Genomic DNA, 23,596 nt, shown 5'->3' with positions numbered 1-23,596 from the left:
AAAATCTTGTATGGTTTGTTGAACTCTCAGGTTGTGGCTTATACACACGATACAGTTGATAACCTGCTCAACCCCAATATTTGCATATTAGTAAATTGACTTGAGATGTCGCTCTTGCAAATCTCTCTTTTAAAACATAACAAATTGTTAAGATCTATTAAGATTTTATAAAGTCGGTTTCACGTTAAACTTAAATGTCTTTAAGTGAAATTAAAACATTAATCTTCGTTTATTCCAATAGGAGACATATTTTTCATAAGGCTTTATAATTTTTTTAAAGTAATACCACTATATTTTCAAGTGTCGGTTAATTATAAAAACCACCGCACCAATATGTCATATTCAATAATTTAAAGGAATTTATTAAAGTTCTTTTAATATTTTCATCAAATGTTATCTAGTCGTGTAGTATCGCAAATATGATTCGCGGTTGTTTTAAATGTAGTATACGTTTAAAAGGCATAAAAGGCATTTATTTTCTCAAAATTGATTCCTTTAGAATTCTTTTTGATGTCATTTCTGATAACTACTAGATACTACTACCGCTTCGGAAACAAATGGCGCTCTGAGAGACAAGAAGCGGCGCAAGAAACTCTCCCAGCTTTTTTTTTGCGCTCTTTTCAATAAAAATATACAATATTGTACAGTCATTTCTATCGCTATAAAATAATCACAATCTAGTCCCAGGCTGTCCGATCATTTAGATATTCAGCAGTGAAGTAATAGGATTTACGACAGAGTCATTTTTTTTTATAAACCCTTTAAATTTATTTATAGATAATGCCTAAACAGTGGCTGGGACTTTATTATAGAAGTGTATTCACTTAAAGCTATTATTTTTAAAGTTTAATGCACAGGTTAGAAAAGGAATTTGAAAAGCCCAGTTTACTTAAACGCATTCACCTTCATTTGCTTTTATTTTGAGGTTGCACTTTTATCATTAGAAATATTACGGCATGTCGTTTTGAAGCAGATCCTCTGAATTAATATTTTTTTGAGATGATGAGGTGAGAAATTTGTGGTAGGTAATATATCCTCAATTCTTTATATATCTATTTACCAGCAATTTTCTAAGAAAAATATTATGCTCCCTTTAGGTTCGAAGATACGCTGCTCTGCATTGAGTAGGTAATTGAAACGGAGGTGCTTGGGGGTCTTCGTTTATCTTCACAAGAAACTAATGTAACATATACAGGGTGTTAATATGTGTGTCATAATCGTTAAATCGTAATTTTGTACACTTCTCATTTGATTAAAAAAGATATTAATGTCGCTCTACTGATACGGTATCGTACTTCCGATTATAGTTTAAAGTTTTTTTGATATCTGTGATAGTTACGAAATAATCGCCTACTTAACATTAATTAAACGTTACACTTAACGATTACACCCTGTATATACAGATATAAGCAACTGACACGTAGTAGGCATAGACAGTATGAATAAAATGAAATCTGAAATCAAGTAAAAATCCTTCAAAGACATATCTTCGCAAAAAATATATTTATCCAAAGTGCAGTCTGAAGATACAATACAAAATGGAATGCTGTTAAAGATTTTGTGATCACTTAAGAAGCTGTTAGTGTAAATTTTATAGTACGTAGGTACTAGTTATCTTGAAACAGGAATAAAGGGATATTGATTCTTAAATCCCTAAAATCTAGAAAATAAGTAATATACAGGCCTACAGATAGATCAGACTGTTTATGCATTTGATGCAAATAAATCCCTACTAATATTATAAATGTAATGTAAGTTTGTTTGTTACGCTTTTACGTCGGAGCTACTGAACCTTTTTTTTTACTAAATTTGGTACAGCGATAGACTAAATGCTTAGGAAAGGACATAGGCTACATTTTATCCTGGAAAAATCCAAGATTCCCGCGGGATTTGTGAAAAGCTAAAATTCTCGCCGATGAGCTATAACTATACCAATAGTAGGTTTAGTTTAAAGATTCATATTATATGTTGGCAACGGGAGCGAAAACGGGAACCGGAACTGGAATAGGACATGAGATAATCTTCAATTCCAAACTTGCTTATTATTTTAAAAAACCCTTAATCTACGTGGACGAAGTCACGGGCATCAGCTAGTATTTTTATATAAGTAAGTTAACCGAAAGGAACCGTAATTCGGTAATCGATATGAGTAAAACTTTCAAATAACGCTGAAGCATTTCACGATTTTCGTACAAAAAATATCAACCACCCACTCAATATTCGAGAGCTCATTACAAAAAATATTAAATTACCTCCATACAATAGAATAAGGTTAATGTTGGAAAAAAATCCTTCTGTTACCGAGTGAACTAATTATTTCATTGTTAAGCATGGTGAGGCAAGACGTGCTTGCTAGAAAACAACTCGTTTTGTTAATACACAATAGATTTTTTCTACAATTTAGCGGGTATAGAGATTTACGTATAATAACGAAGGGTGAACGGAAAAGTAAATGATACCTTTTGGCTTTTATCTGTTAGGTATTCGTGGTCGGTAGGTACAGGAACCCTATTACCAAAATCGAAATACGAAGTTTCGGTTGACAGTTCTTACATTTTCCTATTACGAAAGTGTTTCGGAACTGAACATCGATACGAAGTTCGCGATTAGACATATTGTCATTCGTTTATCTTACTCCCAAATTCAGTTGACAGTTACTTTTTCGTTGTTTGACATTATTATGATCGTAACTACTTCACTTTTTATGGTCCATGGTTCTGAAACGAAATCCGTCCACTATATTCGGGTCCGAAGTGCCTTTGGTAATAGGATTGAATTCGATGTTCGTCGTTCTTTCGTTTCGGACCGAAACTTCGGCTTTCGATTTTGGTAATACCTCCAGGTACTCATAGTGCGAAGTATCTGTTTCTCTTATGCTTCTAATTAGAATTATCGTCTACACGTCCTAACTATAAAATATATAAACTAAATTTTTATGTATATTACAGCCATTGTAAGTTACTCTACCAGTATAAGGCTCCTTTGCACACGTTGCCGGCTAGAATATGGGTACCACAACGGTGCCTATTTCTGCCGTGAAGCAGTAATGTGTAAACGTGTTTCGGTCTGAAAGGCGCCGTAGCTAGTGAAATTACTGGCCAAATGAGATTTAACATCTTATGTCTCAACGTGACGAGCGCAATTGTAGTGCCGCTCAAAATTTTTGGGTTTTTTAAAAAATCCTGAGCTGCACTATATTGTAATGGGCAGGGCGTATTAATTACCATCAGCTGAACGTCCTGCTCGTCTCGTCCATTATTCTCGTATTTCCAAAAAAAACTCCAGGTATTTGATTGAAACGAGTGCCGTTGAGTTTCTTATTATGTTCTTCTCACGAGCTCAACTTTTTACGAACATAATATGGTAAACTCAGTAATTTAATAGAAATATTTGTAGTGACGATTCAGAAGCGCTTAGTATAAGCCTAATTAAATGAAGTTTATTTGACTTTGACTTTGTCTATAGACTTAAAATATAGACTAACTGACAGCACGATTTTGGGTGACCAATATTAATTCTTAATAAGTAATAGATAGTGGTTTAGTATTCAGAATCCTTTAGGATTCTGAATACTAAAGCTCTTTAGAGCTGAAGCAAAGCGTGGCTGAATGTTTACGACTTGTCACTCAAAATCGGTTACAGTAACAATGTATTCGCTTTCCTTTTCTATCTTGCTATAGAGATGTTTTTCTTAATACGGGATGAGACGAGTAGCACGTTCAGCTGACAGTAATTAATACACTTCCCATTACAATGTAGTGCGGCTCAGGATTCTTGAAAAGGCCTATATTCTGACCGGCACTCCAATTGTGCACGTCACCTTGAGACATAAGATGTTATGTCTCATTTGCCCAGTAATTTCATTAGCTACGGCGCCCTTCATACCGTAACGCAGTAATGCTTACACATTACTGCTTCCGGCAGAAATAGGCGCCGTTGTGTTACCCATAATCTAGCCGGCATCATGTCAAAGGAATCCTCCCACTCACTGGTATGTTTTTCTCTCTCGCACACTACATCTAAACGCTGGTATATTGTAAGTCCGTCTTAAACATAAACGTACTTCTACAAATAGCGCGTATTGAAACGTATCAACGTTCCAGCAATCCTTTGGTGTTGTAGGTGAGCAGGTGAGGTGGTGATTAGGTATCTGACATGTTTTATACTATATTCTATAAAAATTCGCATTGATCCTTATAATGTTCATCGTTTGCTCACGAGTGAAACAACTAATCTTTACTACTTTACTACACCCGGACACGTCCACACGCAACCAATAGCCGATTAGAACTGGCCTTCCGCTGTTCTGTGCATTCGTTACATAGCACTCAACGTCACACGGTTAATGTCACTGTAAATGTCAAGCAGTGCCAAATATAGTTAACACATACTCTGTTAAGACTAGATGTCAGTACACTACAATCCTCTCAAATAATGAAACATAAGTGGGAGTAGCGGGAATAAAGCTCAGACAACATTTCAATAAGGGGTTCATAATGTTTTTGCTTTGTGTTCATAATGAACATACATTTACTTATTAGATTTGGATAGAATCCCAGTGAAAGAAAACGTTTGTATGATGTAGATAAATCTGTTTTCAAGCCTTGTAGATGCTTATGTTATGTACGTTTAAGGATTTATAAGGCATTTTATTTTCTCAAAATTGATACCTTTAGAATTCTTTTTGATGTCGTTTCTATATAACTACTAGATACTACTACCGTTTCGGAACATAAGTTAGAAGAAGATGAAGTATAATCCGGCTAAGTTTAAAAGCGAACAGTTGCTTAAAACGTACTGAATTTCGGCTTTATCCGTTTTCTACAAGATTATAGCCGTCATCTGTCAATCTATCAATGACTGCATGTCGAAGTTTGCTAGGCTGTGCCTTACGCCACACTTACAAGAACTGCCAAACGTTACGCACGCGTCTTTGATCATAATTACCCATATAACGGTCGCGGCATTTATAATTAATTTTATAGAAATCATTAATTATATTTATTTCATATTTTTGAAATCACTTATTCATCCCCATAAGGTATACTGCGTAATTAAATAAATGTACATTAATGTTTTTATACTTTAAAGAGCATTTTCTTTAAATTTGTTAATATTCGCCTATATGTGCTCAATCGATCAAAAAGATCGTTGTATGGTTTTGCAATCGATATGCTTTTTATATAGTTATTAATATAACTGAGCTGCAAATGTAATATTATTACAGAGGGTAGTTTGAGATGTAGTCACGTCGTTGCATCCCAGCCCATTAGCCGCTCCAAACCGTATCGCCAACCAACCGCCAATTACTAAATCTCTACAATCTTTTTACAATTTCTTCTCCGCCCGTTATTATATTTCTATTAAGCCTTTTTTGTAATCAAACTACTAATGATTCGATTCCATTTCCTAGGCGGACGTGCCCGTGTCCCTCCCCCGCGCCACTAACCCCGCAATGTTCACGACACAGTGTAATTAGATGCGGATGCTTTGAGAGCGTTGATCTTAAAATTATGTTATGACGACCTCGTTGGTCTAGTGGTATAGGTTTCCTCTACAATCGAGTGAGTTACATTTAACGAGGTTCTAATTTAAAAAAATATTATGTTATTCGTATCCATGTACGTATGATCCAAAGAATGTACGATTTTTTTTATGCAGAAAGTATCAACACCGGACTTGGCTTCTTTGTATTTATCTCTGTAATGCTCCGAATAAAAATAAATGATTAGGTATTATAAGATTTTATCAAAGGCTCTACGCAGAAAATATTCGCGTATGATAACACACACACACATACTCACGCCTTGTACCCGTCAGGGTAGGCAGAGACAACAGAATTCCACTTTCTTCTATCCTTACAAACCTCACGCGCTTTTTCTACATTCATTACTCTTTTCATACATGCTCGCCGGTTGCGGGTCCTTCGAATATTTTTTTCTCAAAACATCCTCAATTTGGTCAACGAATGTTCTACGACTTGCCCACACTTGCCTTATATATTGCCGCATATGATAATATAGTAAGTAAATATAATAACATATGACTCCGCTTTTATTTAAATGTAGTTATTTTCAAAATAGTAACTTTTTGTTATAATGGTGGTATATTTTAGTATCGAGAATATCAAAGCTAGTCTTTCATTATAAATAGTTTGGGGTTTTAATAACTTTGGATAAAATAAGCCTTTTTATGATACACAAATAAAATTGAAAAACAAAATTTTATGAACGATGCTGGTTTCGAACCCACGACCTCCGGCTTTCCGTGCCGGTGCTCTAACCAACTGAGCTAACCGTTCGAGTACCACCTCCTTATAAAATTCTGTTTGCTTTGTTCAACTCTCTGGTTGTGGCTTCATCTACAGGATCTACTTTACAGTTGATAACCTGCTGCTCAACCCCAATATTTGCATATTAGGGAATTGACTTGAGATGTCGCTCTTGTAAATCTAAACAATATGTTATATTTTTAAAGTGATAACCCTCACTTCAAGGATCAATACACAAATAGAATTTGAAAAACAAAATTTTATGAACTATGCGGGATTCGAACCCACGACCTCCGGCGTTCCGTGCCGGTGCTCTAACCAACTGAGCTAACCGTTCGAGTACCGCCTCGTTATAAAATTCTGTTTACTTTGTTCAACTCTCAATATCAATTTTTTTATGATATTAGCCATTATTTGGAGAGGTAATCTCTCCAAACATAACACATATATGGCGAGGTGTGTTTGCAGCAATTGGATTTTTTTTTAAAGCAACACAATACCAACGAAGAAACGTTGTGTAAGCATAAGCACGATAGGTGTGAAAACTCGGAAAAACGTTTTCCCAGAAATGAGAATTACATTGGTATCTTCCCTCTCAAATACCCTTGTAGTAAATTTCATCCAAATCGTTGGAGCCGTTTCCGCGCTATACTTATTTCAAAGAATTGTTTGTTTATCATTCTTATATAACACAAGTATATATTTTTTTAAAACAGTAAGGGACGAGACGAGCAGGACGTTCAACTGATGATAATTGATACGCCCTGCCCATTACAATGCAGTGTCACTCAGGATTCTTGAAAAACAAAAATTCTGAGCGGCCCTACAATTGCGCTCGTCACCTTGAGACATAAGATGTTAAGTCTCATTTGCCCAGTAATTGCACTAGCCATGGCACCCTTCAGACCGAAACATAATAATGCTTGCTCATTTCTGTTTCACGGCAGAAGTAAGCGTCGTTGTGGTACCTATAATCTAGCCGGCATACTGTGCAAAGAAGCCTCCATTCCCATGTATTATAATATATGTATACAAATATATACCTGCTTAAACATGAACAGTTCTCAAAGTACCATACTTTTACAGTTCAAACAACTAGAAAGGATATAATAAAAAAACTAATTAATAAATGTCTTCAAAAATACAATTCTTTCCATTTTATTCGGTTGTTATTAGACACGACTGTATCGATTTGAGAGATACATTCATTGGTAGATATCTCATTATATTTTACAAGAAATAACGTAAACTACTAAAATAAGAAAAAAGATTGTTTGGTTTTATAGAACCATTGTAAAAGTAAAACTTTTTTTTACATTATAGACATTTAACTAAAAATTTTTGAAATAATCTTCCATTAAGGGTATAAAAATCGGTTTATTTTAATTTTATACTTGGACAATTGGAATGATATGAGTAATAGTCTATTCACTACACGTTCAGCTGCTGCGAACTATAGGCGCCGCCCAACCGTCACGCGACATGCAACACTCATACGAAAAACTTTGCGACGATGTAATAAAAGTTTCACTTTAATAATTATCACAATCGGTTAACCCAGTCAAAAGTTCTAAGGTAACAAACATAAAAAAAGAAAACACAGACGAATTGAGAACCTCCTCATTTTTGATGTCGGTTAAATTTCATATTAAAATGTAAAATTACCCATGAATTTGTGAGCAAACGCTTGTTAACATAATCTACGCAGGCGGTCAGATATAATCAATGAGATATCTTAACGCATTATTTAAATTAACTTGTAATGGAATTTATAAAACGGATCATCAATAAATAAAACCTTAAACCTACACACCCCGAACACAACATCTGAAATACGAACAAATTTATGTCTCTATCGATACAATATATATTCCTCCTCCAAACCTTATGTAGAGCGTTTTTCCAAAATTGTCGCCTGCATTTGATGACATTTATAAGGTTATTCACACTGCGAGGTCAATGGAAACAAAAAGTATTCAACTGTTCATGTACTAATTTATGAAATTGATTTGTGGTGCGAACTGCCGTTCACTGTTTGCCTCAGTAATAAGAAGCATTAAGTTATTGTTATAACATTTGCGAATAGCAGCTGCGTCTGTGTATTCTTATGGGCTACAATTCTATTACTTATTTTTAAAAGATCATAGGATATCAATTTATGAATACATCACTAATGAATTTATGTAATATGTCGGTCTTAGTGAGACTTACATCTTTGTGCCATTTGGTGTCGAGACACTTGGCCCTTGGGGCCCGGAGGCGCTGACAATGTACAAAGTACTATCTTCTCGCCTGAATAGGGCTAATGGAAACCTAAGCATTGGCAGCTATTTCGGTCAACGGATCAGCCTAGTTATCCAACGCGAAAATGCTGTGAGGATTCTTGGTACGCTTCCACGTAATGATAGTTTTAATTTAATGTAATTATAGTAGTGTAAATGTAGTTAAAATATTTGTTTTGTTGGAATAAACTTAACATTTTATTTATTGAACTAAATTTAAAAAAAGCTCAATGGATTTGATTAGAAAGTTTTAGGGGTTCCAAAAAAAAGTACATTTTTTACATACACGATTTTTTTTTTCAAAAATTATTGATTTGTGATGTCAGTTGGATCAATCATTGATATAGCGTTGTAAACAGTTTCTTCTCCCTTTACTTTCCCGGCGCAAGAAACTGTTCCGATATTAATTTTTAACGCTGTTTTTAAATAGAATCCATTTTATTTCATAACGTTTTGTTAATTTATATATTAAAATCGTAATCTAGTCTTTCTGGTCGTTTAGATAATGTACAATTGATTAAGATTACCAACATACAACATTGCCAATTTTCAATAAAAAAAATACTTTTAAATATAATTTGTTTGTACCCGTAATACTATTATGATTTTATAGAGCTTACTATTAATGTCTAGTAAGAAGTAACTTTTTATTTCTACCAAACTTTTTAACCAAAAGTAACGGATTAAAATGCGTGTGAAATTAATCGATAAAAAAATTCGATTATTATATATATTAATGAAGGTTTATTTCCGAGGCATGGATGTTTTTTTTTGTATTTATGTATGTTAAAGTAAGTATATTGTATTAAATATATCGTTGTCTTATACCCATAGTACAGGCTACGCCTAGTTTGGGGCAAGTTAATTTGTGTAAGAATGTGTTAATCATTATTCTATTATATTTTTTTTTAATTGGGATTATTCAAATTAAATGACGCGTTTGTTGCATCTAAGGTATCAATATTTTTTTGTATTGTTTGACTATAAAAATATCCACTCACAAATAATGTGGCTTTAAATTGGTAAAAGAATATTCAAAATCGGTTCAGTGGATCCGAACATTACCAACAAAATTACCCCATACAACCACACAAACTATACCTCTTTATAATATTATGTATACATTTATACTGAAATTCAAATAATTAATAGTAATAACAAGACTGCGGTACAACAAAACACAAGTAGTGTTCTAACACACTAGTAGTGACGTCACAGATTCGTCAGGACGGAAGAAGATACTTAATAATTTTGAAGTGTCTCGCCACATCAAATCTCTCAATCAAATAAGACTGAATAGTTGTTTTGTCTACAACATAATATTGACATGAAGCAGAAATAATAAACAAAAAAAAAATACTACAAGAGTTTAAAATAACGGTTATAATCCAGTTTGAAAAAGAATATAATATATAGTCGGTGCGGCGTCTCCCAACAGAACATGTATGTTTCATTTCAGTTCAAACGAGTATATATGTACTAATCAATGTCGTGTTATATTAAATGACAGTTAAATGGAAGTTTGATCAACATTTAATACAGTATAAATAATTCATAACACAATTAGCAAAAGTCATATCTATGTTTCCATTTTTATGCACTTTGTTCAATGGCAGGCTGACAAAACAAAAGGGTTATATAGCATCTATTTAAGAAACATGTAGACGTATAAAACTTGGTCAAGTACGAATGGTAAAGGGGCAGACTTGAGTTAGGAAACTTGGGTATCATTTATATTTGTGCACATAATTTACCATTGGTTAATCTTTGCGCAGGATACCGGCAAGATGTGAAAAAATAAAAATTTTATTGTGTCGGTTTGGAGGGCGCCAAGGAAAAGGCGTGAGAGAATTACTGTGCTAATGAGACTTAACATCTTATGTCTCAAAGTTACGAAAGTATTCGCAGGTATAGGCAAAGACATTAAAGATATTTTTCATGAACTCTAAACGGAACTACAATGTTAAGGGCTGGGCATACCATTAAATAAAAACCTCTTGCCCGTTTCGTTACTGTTTCTTATAAAAAAATATATCAATTGGAGCTCTGGCATGTTTTCTTATGAGAAAGAATTGCAAATTTATATAATCTAGGCACCAAAACTTTCTCTCTTATTCGTATTATTAAAATTAAACTAAATAGTCACGGGATATACAGTGGTTAATACTTTATGAGCAAATTTCGTAAGACCAGTAGGCTTAAGATGGTGGTATTTCGGTTCAACGTATACACCTTGTTCCTTTTCGGGTGGGAGACATGGAAGTTGTAAAAGAAATAAACTTACTTGAATTATTCATTGTCTTTATTTTTATAACGTAATTTTATCTTAATAAAACTTATATGTTTTTTATATATTCTTAAGTGAAGTCTCAGCAATGAATCTATGGAATCACGCACTATCTGCATTGAAAATTTAGTCACTGATTGTTCTAGAGATTTCTTAAGTCAATCAATGGCGGCATGTCGTTTAGAGCAGGGGATAAATGTCCTCTAAAACTAAGCAGAATTTGTAGTCTAATGTGTTCAGATCTGAGCTAGACGGAGGCGAGTCTTCAGCTCTTATCAAGTCCGGAACGTTAACTTCCAGCCAAGGTTGGGTGATTAGAAGGTAAGTGATCACTGCAGCCCACATTCTCTTGCAACACCAGAGGAATCACAGGAGCGTTGCCAGCCCTTTAAAAAAGAGAAGTTATTATGCAATACGATGTAAGTCTGTCTCTAGATACATTATGGCCCCAGTCTTCACTCGCTTAGTCACAAAAATGAAGCTTTATCGGTCCTTGATAAGTTATCCCCCACCAAACCATGACTGATACAGGATGATGCCCAAGTTGCACTTCTCCCACCACTTGTGAAGCTACTTTAGGCTAATGAACGTACACTTAATGAAAAATGCTACTCACAGTGCACGTCAATTGTGATTTTTTTTTTCACAAGAGAAAAGACAGCAATCATTTTGATCGAGTGATTCCATTTTACTGTAGGGCTTGATTTAGGCCATCTCCATTCACGAACACTGGCAACCGTCCCTATCAAACCCCATATTTTGCGACGAAAATAGTTCTGCTAAAAGAAGATGCCGATAATATATTTATCTCATTTATTATAAATACTATTGCACCGAATAGAAATCCGGCAACAAAGTGTAACAATCCTGTGGTTAGCGCACTCTTCGACACGCCCTTCGAACGCAGACTTATTTTCATTACCTCCATAAATGGATCGAGTTATACAATATTTTATGAAAAACCACTTTGATGAATATTATTGGAGTTCTACAAATGGGGATTTAGATGAAGCTCAAATTATAATTTGTGAGTATTGTGATACGGTTATCGTCTTAAATATAAGAATTGTGTTCGTTAAATCACACAAGGAGGTTTGGTTCTCATTCCTGCATTGGCACCATTACAGGACTCCAATTCCCTGTGAATTCTTTACATTGATTAAACAGTAATTGTATTTTCCAAAATTCATTCTAAATTCCTTAAGAATTGTTTAAAACATGACTATGATTCAGTTGAATACCACCGCAAACAGCGGAAAATACAATCCCAATATTCCTAATTTGCGTTCTTTTTAGAAGATCGCATAGAGACCTCGTCTAATTGACGTTGTCTTCCGTATCTACTACCGGATCTATCACTTGGTGTGTTCCGAAAAGATTACTGACCTGATCCGGTCGCCGAAACACAGTATCAATTATCATTTTAGCAGTGGGAGGCTCCTTTGCATTTTCCTTTTCCTTTCGGTCTGAAGGGCGCCGCAGCTAGTGAAACTATTGGACAAACGAGACTTAATACCCTATGTATCAAGGTGACGAGCGTAATTGTAGTGCTGCTCAGAATTTTTGGGTGTTTCAAGAAACTTGAGCGGCACTGCATTATGGCAGGGCATATTGATTTCCATCAGCTGAACGTCCTGCTCCTCTCGTACCTTACTGTCATAAAAATTAAAAAATAAACAGACAGATGGACGGGCCCGTCACCGGAACATAATTTATACGGTTCTCGATTGGTTTAAAACCTTACATTTTTGCATAAACAATGTTTCGTTATCCTTCTGGAATAAAATACACATAACTCAATAAAACAGTAAACTGCTTGCTGCTTCTTTTGAATAGCGACATCCATATACAAGGAATGAAGCAATCTTCACTTTGACTGCCTATTGAGGTTGCAACTTAATTACGTTTCACGGTATCTGCGAGCATTTGCAAAACGTTTTGACATTAACGCTTTAAGTGTTCATTGTTCTCGGAAAAATCACCTTAAAACTTGCTTGATTCTGATAAATGCTGCTGCACTGTATTGTGTTCATACTTAGTGAAATAACTTAGAAACATAACTCACATACCTATCCCAACTATGTGTAATGTAAGTTTGTTTGTTAGGCTACATTTTATCCCCGAAAAATTCATGGTTGCCGCGGGATTTGTGTAAAACTGAAATTCACGTCGAGCAATCTTCCTCGAAATAAGATTCATATAATATGTTGGAAACGGGAGCGAAAACGGAAACTGGAATAGGACATGAGGTAATCTTCAATTCCAAACTTGCTTATTATTTTTAAGTACCCTTATTTACGCGGATGAAGTCGCGGGCATCAGCAAGTATTTAATAAAAAAGTTAGCTAGCTTACTCATTCTCTAACTACACTATTAAAGAAGAAGCGAAAAACAATACAAGATTAGTGGCTTATTAAATAAGAAAAAATATATTGCCATAAATTTTAATGCAATAAAAGTTCTGTGTACGGGGAAACTTAATCGTGAGAGGAAAAACTTTACATCAAGTCTGTATCAATTTGCTTCTTGACATTTTCTTCTAAATTTAACATTCTTTACAAAATTTTGAGAAAATAGTCAAATCAGTATTTAAGTGCCTTGTCAGTTACAAAATGTTACCACAATACGCAATTATTTAATTCAATTCTCACAGTATCAATGAATTGATCAATTTCTGCGTGAAATAGTCTTTGATACAGATATTAGGCAAAAAACACTTTAAATGACAACACAGATTTTACGCTAAAATTGTGACCAGGTAAAAGATTAACTATTTATAATAATTGAGTATTATAAAAACAGTTTTCTCCGTTGCTAGAATACTCGGGATAAATAGTAAAAACTTTGCTAACTTTTTCAAAACTATAAACCGTTCGACACCATCGTACAACATCACATTGTAGTTTTTAAATACTTTTAAATTATGATAAAAGACTCGATTCAAAGATTATTACTATGACATAAAATAAAACACAGGTCAATATATCGGTATTTTTTTTGCCCATTAACCTAACGAGGGTTTTTATTTGTAACAGAGTGAGTATATTGAAAAAAGATTTAAATATTCTTCTTTTAAAGCCGAATAAATAGCGAAACACTCGAAGAAAAAAGCGATTCGCTCGATTGTATGAAACGTGCAGTCATTGATAGATCGACAGATGACGGCTACAACCTTGTAAAATTCGGAGATAGCCGAAATCCACTAACCCTATTAGTAACTGTTTGCTTACAAACTCAGCCGGTATTATTCAGTCAGGCCAGTGTTATTATACTTCGTCGCTAATCGGGATACTGTAATTACTAGTATTTGACACTTATGTCAAATGACTGTACATTTCAAACTAAACTAAAATTCATTTTTTACTTCGTCAGTTTGGCACGGGGAGTGCTCAGAGGAGCTGTTCGGGTTGAATCCAGCGGCCAATTTCCGGAAATTACGTTAAAATGCAAAATACCACCCCTATCACGTTGACATTTGACCCACAACAGCGCATTTTGCAAGAAATTTCTTGCCTTGCACAGCCAGTTTATGGAATCAATTACCGACTGTAGTTTTCCTGAACCGATACAACTTTGGGACCTTCAAGAAAAGATCGTACTCCTACCTTAAAGGCCGGCATTGAATCTCTTGATACCTGTTTTTGATATCATATGGTTTAGCCAGACATTAAGTTCAGAGTCGTAACGCTATACAAAATGATCCAAGCTAATGCAGTACGATGACGCTATGAACCACAATGATATATACTTATAAATAGTTATATAGCCATAGTGAAGCGTGTCTGGGCTAACATGTTACTAAAAATGTCAAACCATGTACCATTAACAGTGTTTGTTGATTGTAATGGGTCTGACATAACGTAAAATACACGAATAAAATTTGAAAACAAAATTTTATGAACGATGCGGGTCTCGAACCCGTGACCTCTCGCGTTCCGTGCGAGCGCTCTTCCAAAGAAGCCAGCCGTTCGAGTGACGTATCGCTGATAAAGTCTTGTATGCTTTGCTCAACTCTCAGGTTGTGGCTTCATCTACAGGATCAACTTTACAGTTGATAACCTGCTCAATATTTGCATATTAGGAAAATGACTTGGGACATCGCTCTTGCAAATCTAAACAAATTTGTTTTCAAATTTTATTTGTGTAGTTAATCCCAGAAATGAGAGTTATCACCTTTAAAACATAACAAATTTCTTATAAAGTGACATAACAAGTGAAAACCTTATGTTTTCGTTTAATTCTTGCGGGATTCGAAGGCCAACTGTTAGGTTTGCGTAATATAGGGAATTATTGTAAAATAAACATTATTGCATCCAACGAAACAGACACGACGTAGTAGAATAATCACGAAGTTTAAATGATTACTTAAGCTCAGCAAAACATTGCTTATCATGAATATACTTTCGCACATTTCGAATACTTAATCAGAGTTGCTTTAAATCTTTCAAAAAATTACTGAAGGAATTAATCTCTATCTGAGACAAGCCGTTCCCGCCCGGTGACTGGGTGAATTTTAAAAGGAAAATAAATTAATGAAGTAATCTTGGAATTCGAAAATTAAGTAGCCAAAAACCATCTAGGATAAATTTCGCATCGAATGGTGACAGTTTTATGTCGATACGATCAGTTTAGGCGTGATTGAGCCTCAAACAAAGACCATTTTCATTGTATATATATATATAGATAGATAATATTACTCAAGTGCTTTTTGTGGTAGTGTTCACTAAGTACATACTAGTAATTATATTATGATCACCATCACTTACTGTAATGAATATTGGCCTTACTAGTTTATCATCGTTGTCCATATACTCTTTTTTTTATGAAAAAAAAGGGACGAGTCGAGCGGGGCGTTCAGCTGATGTTTATTGATACGCCCTGCCCATAACAATACAGTGCCGCTCAGGATTCTAGAAAAAACCCCAAAAAATCTGAGGACACTATTGCGCACGTCACCTTGAGACATAAGATGTTATGTCTCATTTGCCCAGTAATTTAACTAGCTACGGCGCCCTTGAGACTGAAACACATTAATGTTTACGCATGACTGCTTCATGGTAAAAATAGGCGCCCTTGTGGTACCCATAATCTAGCCGGCTTACTGTGCAAAGGAGCCTCCCACTCTTGCAACACTAGAAGAATAACAGGAGCTTTGCAGGCTTTAAGGAATGGTATATGTGCATTTTTTGAAGGTAACCATGTCGTATCGTCTTGGAAACATCCATTCCCGGATTTTCCAATGATTACTTCGGTTGTCAAGCACGTCGCTGGTCACCTGCCGGTCTGCAACAGATCATACTACCTTTCGATGCGCTGAAAGTCCTTTTCTTTTGAAGATTTTAAGTCCATCTAATGCTTTCTGCGATAGCATTAACTGAAATGTTAAACGAAAACTATAGAGAAATATTAAATAAAGAATATCATAAAATAATCAAAACAATAAAAATTTGGACCACAGAATAGCGTGCTAAGCGTTTAATTTCATTAATAAATAAATAAATTCTTAGTGGTAACATTTAGTTGTTACAATTTAAATATTCGTTAAATAATTCATCATTCAAACACAATTTAAATATTTCAATATCAGATTGTGTAGGAACGAATTTTACACTTAAACTGTGTATTATAAATTTTCAGTATGCTAATTTAGTAGATAAAGTAGGTGCCAATGAGCGCAACCTTCGATATTTCTTATATTATTGAATAAGAATGACTATTGGAAACAAGATGGCCGACGTGCTTTGATAGTCAGATTCCCTTATTTGCAGCTGCATTATAATCAATTCCGTCTGTATCGGTGATCAACCAAAACTCTAGACGGAGTAACGTAATTAATAATTTCTCATCTAAATTGAAATAGTAACTTCCTAAGTAAAAGTAAATTCATTAGATGAATATTTTGATATAACCTTTCAACATAATATATTTTTGATAATATCACATGTTTTAAATGATTTATTCAATTATAATATTATATTTGTAAAATTTGGATGTCATAAATATGTACAGGATGACGAACATGTACTCTAATAATAATATAAATGTAATGACATTTTTTTCATGGTTGTGGAGGTGCAAAGTTTGACTAGAAGTAGAGATATGTATCTAAGTTTAACTAGATATATAAAATGTATATAATATTTAGTTTGAAATGCCACTTATTCAGATTTATCTATGACTACGATTACAGCGTATCTCTACATAATAACATTATATTCACAACTTTTAAATAATTTTTGTTGTTTGCTATTTTCGTAAAATCATGTTTTGGTTTTCATTTTTGGCTTGTTTAGCAGATAATATCGCTTAGAACGTCAATTGCTTTCACTTCGTAGCACTATTTGTAAGGTTTGTTGACTATATTGACACCTTGTTTTTTTATTCATTGTAATTAATTAATAATCATTCTTAAAAAAAAAAAAAACAAAATAAATAATATGTAATCAAATATACATTGTATGTTATCATTATTAAGATATTTATGATTAAGTTTTACAATTATTTAAACATAGAAGCAGCTGATAAAGGTAGTATTAAAATAAAACAGATATCATTGTACGATCTGAAGTTGGGGCAAGCAACGTCACACTGGACAGGACTCAACTCCGTCTACGAATTTCTAGCCAAAGAATTATGCTTTATATTCCTTGGATATTAAATGAGCGACGAAATCATCACAAATTACCTTAAGATTTGACTGTGAGATGATATTTATGACGAATACGATCGAAATGTTATACTCGAAATATTCATAGTGGAAAATTTTCCGTTTCCCTTGAAGGAGTTTTATTATGCCATGCATAATATTGTTTTTTGACTTTGAAAACCAAGGTTGTATGAAATTATGATTGCGAACACTTCTATATTTCAACGCAAGCTTTCGATTTTTTTATTCAGTTTGAACTTGTGCCAATACGCGCCATATTATTTTTACGATTTTGAATTCGGAGGTAAACTAAACTGAATGGGTAGGTATTTTTATTATTTTGTGCCTGTGACCAAAGAAGTTTGCACCTTAACAACTTCGGCTGTCTGTCTACTGCAGTTTATAATATTTATAGACAGAGCCTGCTGACGGATGGATGGACAGACAGCACAGTCATAGTTTTTGGATTATCCTTTGGAATCTAAAAATCGCCTAGGCTATGCAATGAAGTTCATTAAACTAATAATTTGTGAATATCTGTTTTGGGAATATGTTAGCGGAAGATAGTTTGTGCGGCGTGACTTTTTACTCTTATTTGACTCATAAAACTATTTGTAGACTTTTCCATAAAAAAAGTTGTCGAGGACCCAGTGCTCTGTGAACGGCTCATCATTTGGCGTTGCGTAGAGACGACGCTTCATTGTGTGTATTGTACCGCTTTTATCTCGGGAAGTGTTCCGTGAGCTTTTTCACCTGATTTTTTTCCACTTTTCCACACGCCACAAATAAGAATATCATTCCCACCATCTGGATATGTGCCGGTTCTCCACGATCGGTTTTCAAGGAGCTTTCTTCCACGTACTACAAAGCTGTGGAATGAGCTTCCTTGTGCGGTATTTCCGGGACGATATGACATGGGTACCAAAAAAAGAGCGTAGGTACATTCTTCCTTAAAGGCCGGCAACCCTCCTCTGTTTCCTCTGGTGTTCACTGTAACCCGTACACTCGTTTGTTCTCCATTTCCACAAAAAAAAATTATAAGTAAATCACAGATCTGCTACAACGGTTACTTTACCGCCCGCTAAAATCACTCGACGACTAATAACAGCGGGAATCAAAGTGTTGGACACTAAAATGCTGCTCACTACAACCGCAAATATATCTGTAGATTAGATTTTCACACATTGTAACCTGTTAGAAATGTAGGATTTATTCAAATAGCATTTAATTATATAACTTGTACTTACATTCATAAATACGGAGGCAACACAATATGTATGGTATAAAATTTTACTTTTTCCCTTTTTAGTGGTTCTTAAGTTTGTTTGGCAAAACTTTTAATTTCTTCACTGTCTTAAGACATTGATAATAACGACAAAGCTAATTTTATCTCTATTTTTACCATCTACAAACGGGGGACGTTCTAATGTTGTTTATACAGCCATAATATCTATGCAGCGACGCTGATTGGTGAAATTCAAACTTCAAAATGTATAATTCTTTTTGATACAATATTTAAGCGCCATTTTAGTGTCGATTGTATAGGAAGGGGCCCGCATATCCGTCGTTCTCTAATTGAGCCCATTGCTAAGCGCTAAATAGTAAGGATCGGGTCCGACTCCGCCACAGATTATTATCTGATTGAAGGATTTCACAATGATCGCACTTAACGCAATAAGGAAGCGTCTATCACACTAATACGTACGGAGAATCTCTGTCTATTGTTTCAATAGATCTGTGTCCGTTCTAATTGTAATTAATTATATCATTTAACTTGAAACTTTGCCTTTGTTTTCTGTAAATATGTTCTTTTTATTTTTTTCATTCTTTCATTAGGCATCACACTTATATATTATAAGTTATATCTATTATTTTTGTCTTTATATGTCTAGTTTTTATAAGAACATTTACTTTTAGCTCGCTTATACGTTACTTAATTTCAAAGTTAAATCTATATCTATTTTCTATTCGTATGTTGTCATTTGAAGAGAAAGCATCTACAATATTGTTATAATCCCCGCGCGTGTATATTGGGATAAGCAGCCATCTTGGTGACGTCACATTGATGCCAGATCTAGGCAGACAATACTAAATCACCAATCGAAAGTACTGTTAGCATGCGAATGACTGGCTGTTGATTGGTTGACATTACGCAGATGTTAATTTGACTAGGTTCCAACGCGAGTTAGTATACAGGAGCTATTTTATTGTTATTCGAGAATATTCTGGATAATATCAATTTTCAACCTAAAAGTTACCACAAATGTAAAGCCGGAAGATTTTTTTACTACTTGGTTGAATGAACAAGAAAGGATGGTAAAGCTAACCCTTTTTGTGTATTTTATTGCTCGGCTTTGCATATGGAGGTGATCATTTATACTAACTTCTACTATCATAAAAATAACGATTTAACAATAAACTGTTAAAATAACTTTTTGGATGTTTCTGTGACCAAACAACTATTCATTACACTTCTACGAACATATGATACAGTTAGCTGAACCCGAATAATGTAACAGTGAACTTGAAAAAGCATATTGCAAACTTAATACCGAGCTCGTTCTAAGGGCTCTTCACAAAGCACAGAGCTCATTATAAGAGCCCTTTGTCCTAAGAACCAGTTCCTTTAATTCTTTTATTTGGCGAGGCAACGGGACTTTCAATAAGTGTATCAAATCAAAATGTCCCCTCGCATTCTTTATTCATGAACTCTCAAAACGAGAAACTTGAATAAGATTTAACTTTAGTTTTAATTAAACTGGACTTTGATACAATTTTCAGCTTGAATGTAATGATATGTTGTTCCTCGGGAACTTTTATTTAGATCAATCAAAAAAAAAAATTCAAAATAATCTTTCATACAAACTAAGTAAGAAGTAAATTATTTTAAGGATTAACAATAAATATAAAATAAATTGGGTGTATTTATCTCTAACAACAATACCTAATCAATATTTCTCACTATTTTACATCAGTGTAGATATAACGTTCTCACTGTTTTCAAGTTGGCTATGGAAGGCATCAGGTAAAAGAACTTAAATAAAAAATGCCACTTTTAAACATTGACTTTCCATGGATGGATTGTAATTAAAAAAATCTAAAATGATGAAGTTGTGATAAAAGGTACAATGTATAACTTTGCAAATCATAAGTTTGATTCTTTCCGCGTACATGAATTATAATACTAACATTTGAGTTACACTTTGAGTTACAACTTGGCAAGGCTTTTGTCGTAGTGGAAGTAAGCATGGATGGTGCAACAATAATATTCACATATATTTTGCTCCTTCTGATAGGAATATAACTATGTTTACAGTCAGTGCAACACTTATCATCCATGATACAGCAACTCCCCCAAACCAACTGCATCCATATAGCTTATAAAGTCCTCGGAATAAGAAATTTCATTCATTCCGCGACATAATTGATTGGGCTCACTTAGAATAGTCAGCATAGCTTATACTTTCAAATTTTGGTTCATTATCCTTTTACATGGAAAATTATTAACTTATTGAGAGAATAAAATCAGCTTCACTACACATTTAATAGAAACATAAGCTGCTTAAATAGTTCTTAATATAAGTATATGTAGTAAAATGTATCACATCGTGGAAGTGTACCAAGAATACTGGCAGCATTTTTACATTAGATAGCTAGTAAAGCCGGCAACACATGTCTTGAACCCTGGTGTTGCGGATGTCCAAGCTCGATTGTATCACCTCTCCTCATCATCTGCGCCTCTTGGCCGAAAAAAGTAACAGTGCTTGTGTTTCCAATTAATTTATTGAAAATCTCTGACCTCGGGGCGCCTTGACTTTTTTTTAATGAAAATACGGGACGAGACGAGCATCACGTTCAGCTGATGTTAATTGATACGCCCTGCCCATTACAATGCAGTGCCGCTCAGGATTCTTGAAAAACCCAAAAATTCTGAGCTGCACTACAATTGCGCTTGTTACCTTGAGACGTTAAAATGTTAAGTCTCATTTGCCCAGTAATTTCACTAGCTAAGGTGCCCTTCAGACCGAAACACTTGTAATGTATATATGGTATGTAATGGTAATGTTTATACATTACTGCTTCATGGCAGAAATAGGAGCTGTTGTGGTACCCATAATCTAGCCGGCATCCTATGCAAAGGAGCACCCCACTGTTCCCATCGAGTGTCTTGACACCAAACGGCATAAAAAATCAGAATTTGAGATATTTGCTGTTCGGCAGCCGATGCAGTAGCCCCAACTTCTGAAGTAACGTCGTTAGATATCGTAGCCGGCAGCAAATTCCACAAAGAGCTCGGTTGGCAAGATGCTTGGCACATGATCAAAACAAACCAAATTTGATTTCCAAAAGTAGTCTACTTTAAAACAAAGTATTAACATCATTCGATAGACCAACAAATTGCCATAATAATGTCGTTACCGAAGTTAACTGTAAGATAAAAGTTCCAACAGATAACTGGTATGCACTTAGGTTAATAAACATTAAACATACACATGCCTGCAATCACGATCTGTTACTCACGACCCGTACTTCGACTCTGAATGTTATTTTTTTTTAATCTATAATAAATAATGTAAGTTATTTTGCTTCGGCAACTGTTACTGGTCGCTGCGCTTTTCTTTTTAATAGTTATTTTTAAATATACATCCTCTTACCTTTGCATTTTACTTTTTTACTACAGCTATACTTCAATATGAATAAAAGTACCTAAAAGTTTTGTGTCAAAATATTTCAAATTAAGACATTAAATTTTATAAATTTATTCCGTAAAGCTTCACAAATATCACGTCGACGCGAGGCATTTTTAGAAGCCTTTGAGACATGATCACCTCTTGCTCCAGTTTTTGACGCGTCAACAGCTCCTGTAGCTGCTTCGTATAGAGATGATATATCAACATTTTAAATATCAATGGATGTTCGCAAAAAAACGCCTAATTCTATTTTTATTTTTTATTTTTGAATCATAACCTAGTATCTATTAAGATTCAATATAATTACCAATGTTAGGGTCGGGTCTAGGAAATAATCTCAAACATTTTTAAAATGATTAAATGAACTCCATTAGATTCCAACGGGGCTGCTGATGTCTTCAGATTCTGGCGATTCATTGAATTAATATCAAATTTTTACAGTTCTTAAATCTCGGCCCTTCTTTGCTGAATGTTGTGACTTACATAAAATACGAATAAGCATTGAAAGTTACACATTCACACAATTCATACCTCAACCGATAATTTAAAAACAAAAGCAGGAAACATTAATATCATTGTCAATAAGTAAATATTTGTCTTTACGTAGCAAGTAACAAAGGCAGCAAGGGCTGTTATTACAAGAGTCTACGAACAGAACGGTTGGCTTGCGATTAATTGCACGTTTATCGAGTTTCACTTTCCAAAACGGATGCCACAAGCGATGCTAGTACGCTCTGATGCCGTCCATTGTCCCGTGTTTCCCGCTTATTTGGACGTAAGACATAATTAAATTGCAATTAACTAAACACTCCGACTTGCTCCACTTAATCTTGTATATTTGAACAAATATTAGATGAAATAACCCCAAACAGTCCGTAGAAAACAGGCGTGTCTGACTGTAGTAAATTAACTTAGGCTTAGACTTATGAAAATAACAAGACGGAAATTAGCCGCAGTTGTCAAACAATCAAATTAGTTAAAATAAGATTTATGTGTTTGTCACGCGTTTAATTTATGCGCGAGTTAAATATATTAATAGTTACAAATAATATAAATTTTAATTTAAATATAAGTACATTTCTATTCTTGACGGTAATATTTTAATGCCAGTTAGAACCTTTTGCTTGTTAGCAGTTGGTTTCTCGTTATTTTTCTTACTTTCGGGAATACTGACCAGTATTCGTCTTCTCCTTTTTAGTCTATGGTAGTGGAGCAGAGCCAGTTCTGATTTTGTCTATTAGAATCTCGTATCAATCTGTAACATATCTACACTCATAGGTTAATGCCAACAATTTGGCATTACTAGGGTACATTCAACTACGGATATAGTTATTGAGACAATCAAAAATATTATTTAAAGCCTGGGAGAAATCACAGAATGAACCTGGTATCTTCTGTGATTTATCTAAGGCTTTCGAT

General features: G+C 34.3%; 1 protein-coding gene across 1 annotated transcript in view; it reads left to right on the top strand.

Moving 5' to 3' along the window:
• Positions 1 to 23,596, top strand: part of LOC126970283 (zinc finger homeobox protein 3) — a 177,461-nt gene that overhangs the window by 64,630 nt on the left and 89,235 nt on the right. The gene's annotated exons all lie outside the window — the stretch shown is intronic.

Source organism: Leptidea sinapis, chromosome 20, assembly GCF_905404315.1.
Source record: "Leptidea sinapis chromosome 20, ilLepSina1.1, whole genome shotgun sequence".
Classification (NCBI taxonomy): Eukaryota; Metazoa; Arthropoda; class Insecta; order Lepidoptera; family Pieridae; genus Leptidea; species Leptidea sinapis.
Note: the sequence above shows the minus strand (reverse complement) of the source record. Positions and strands in the feature narration are given on the sequence as shown.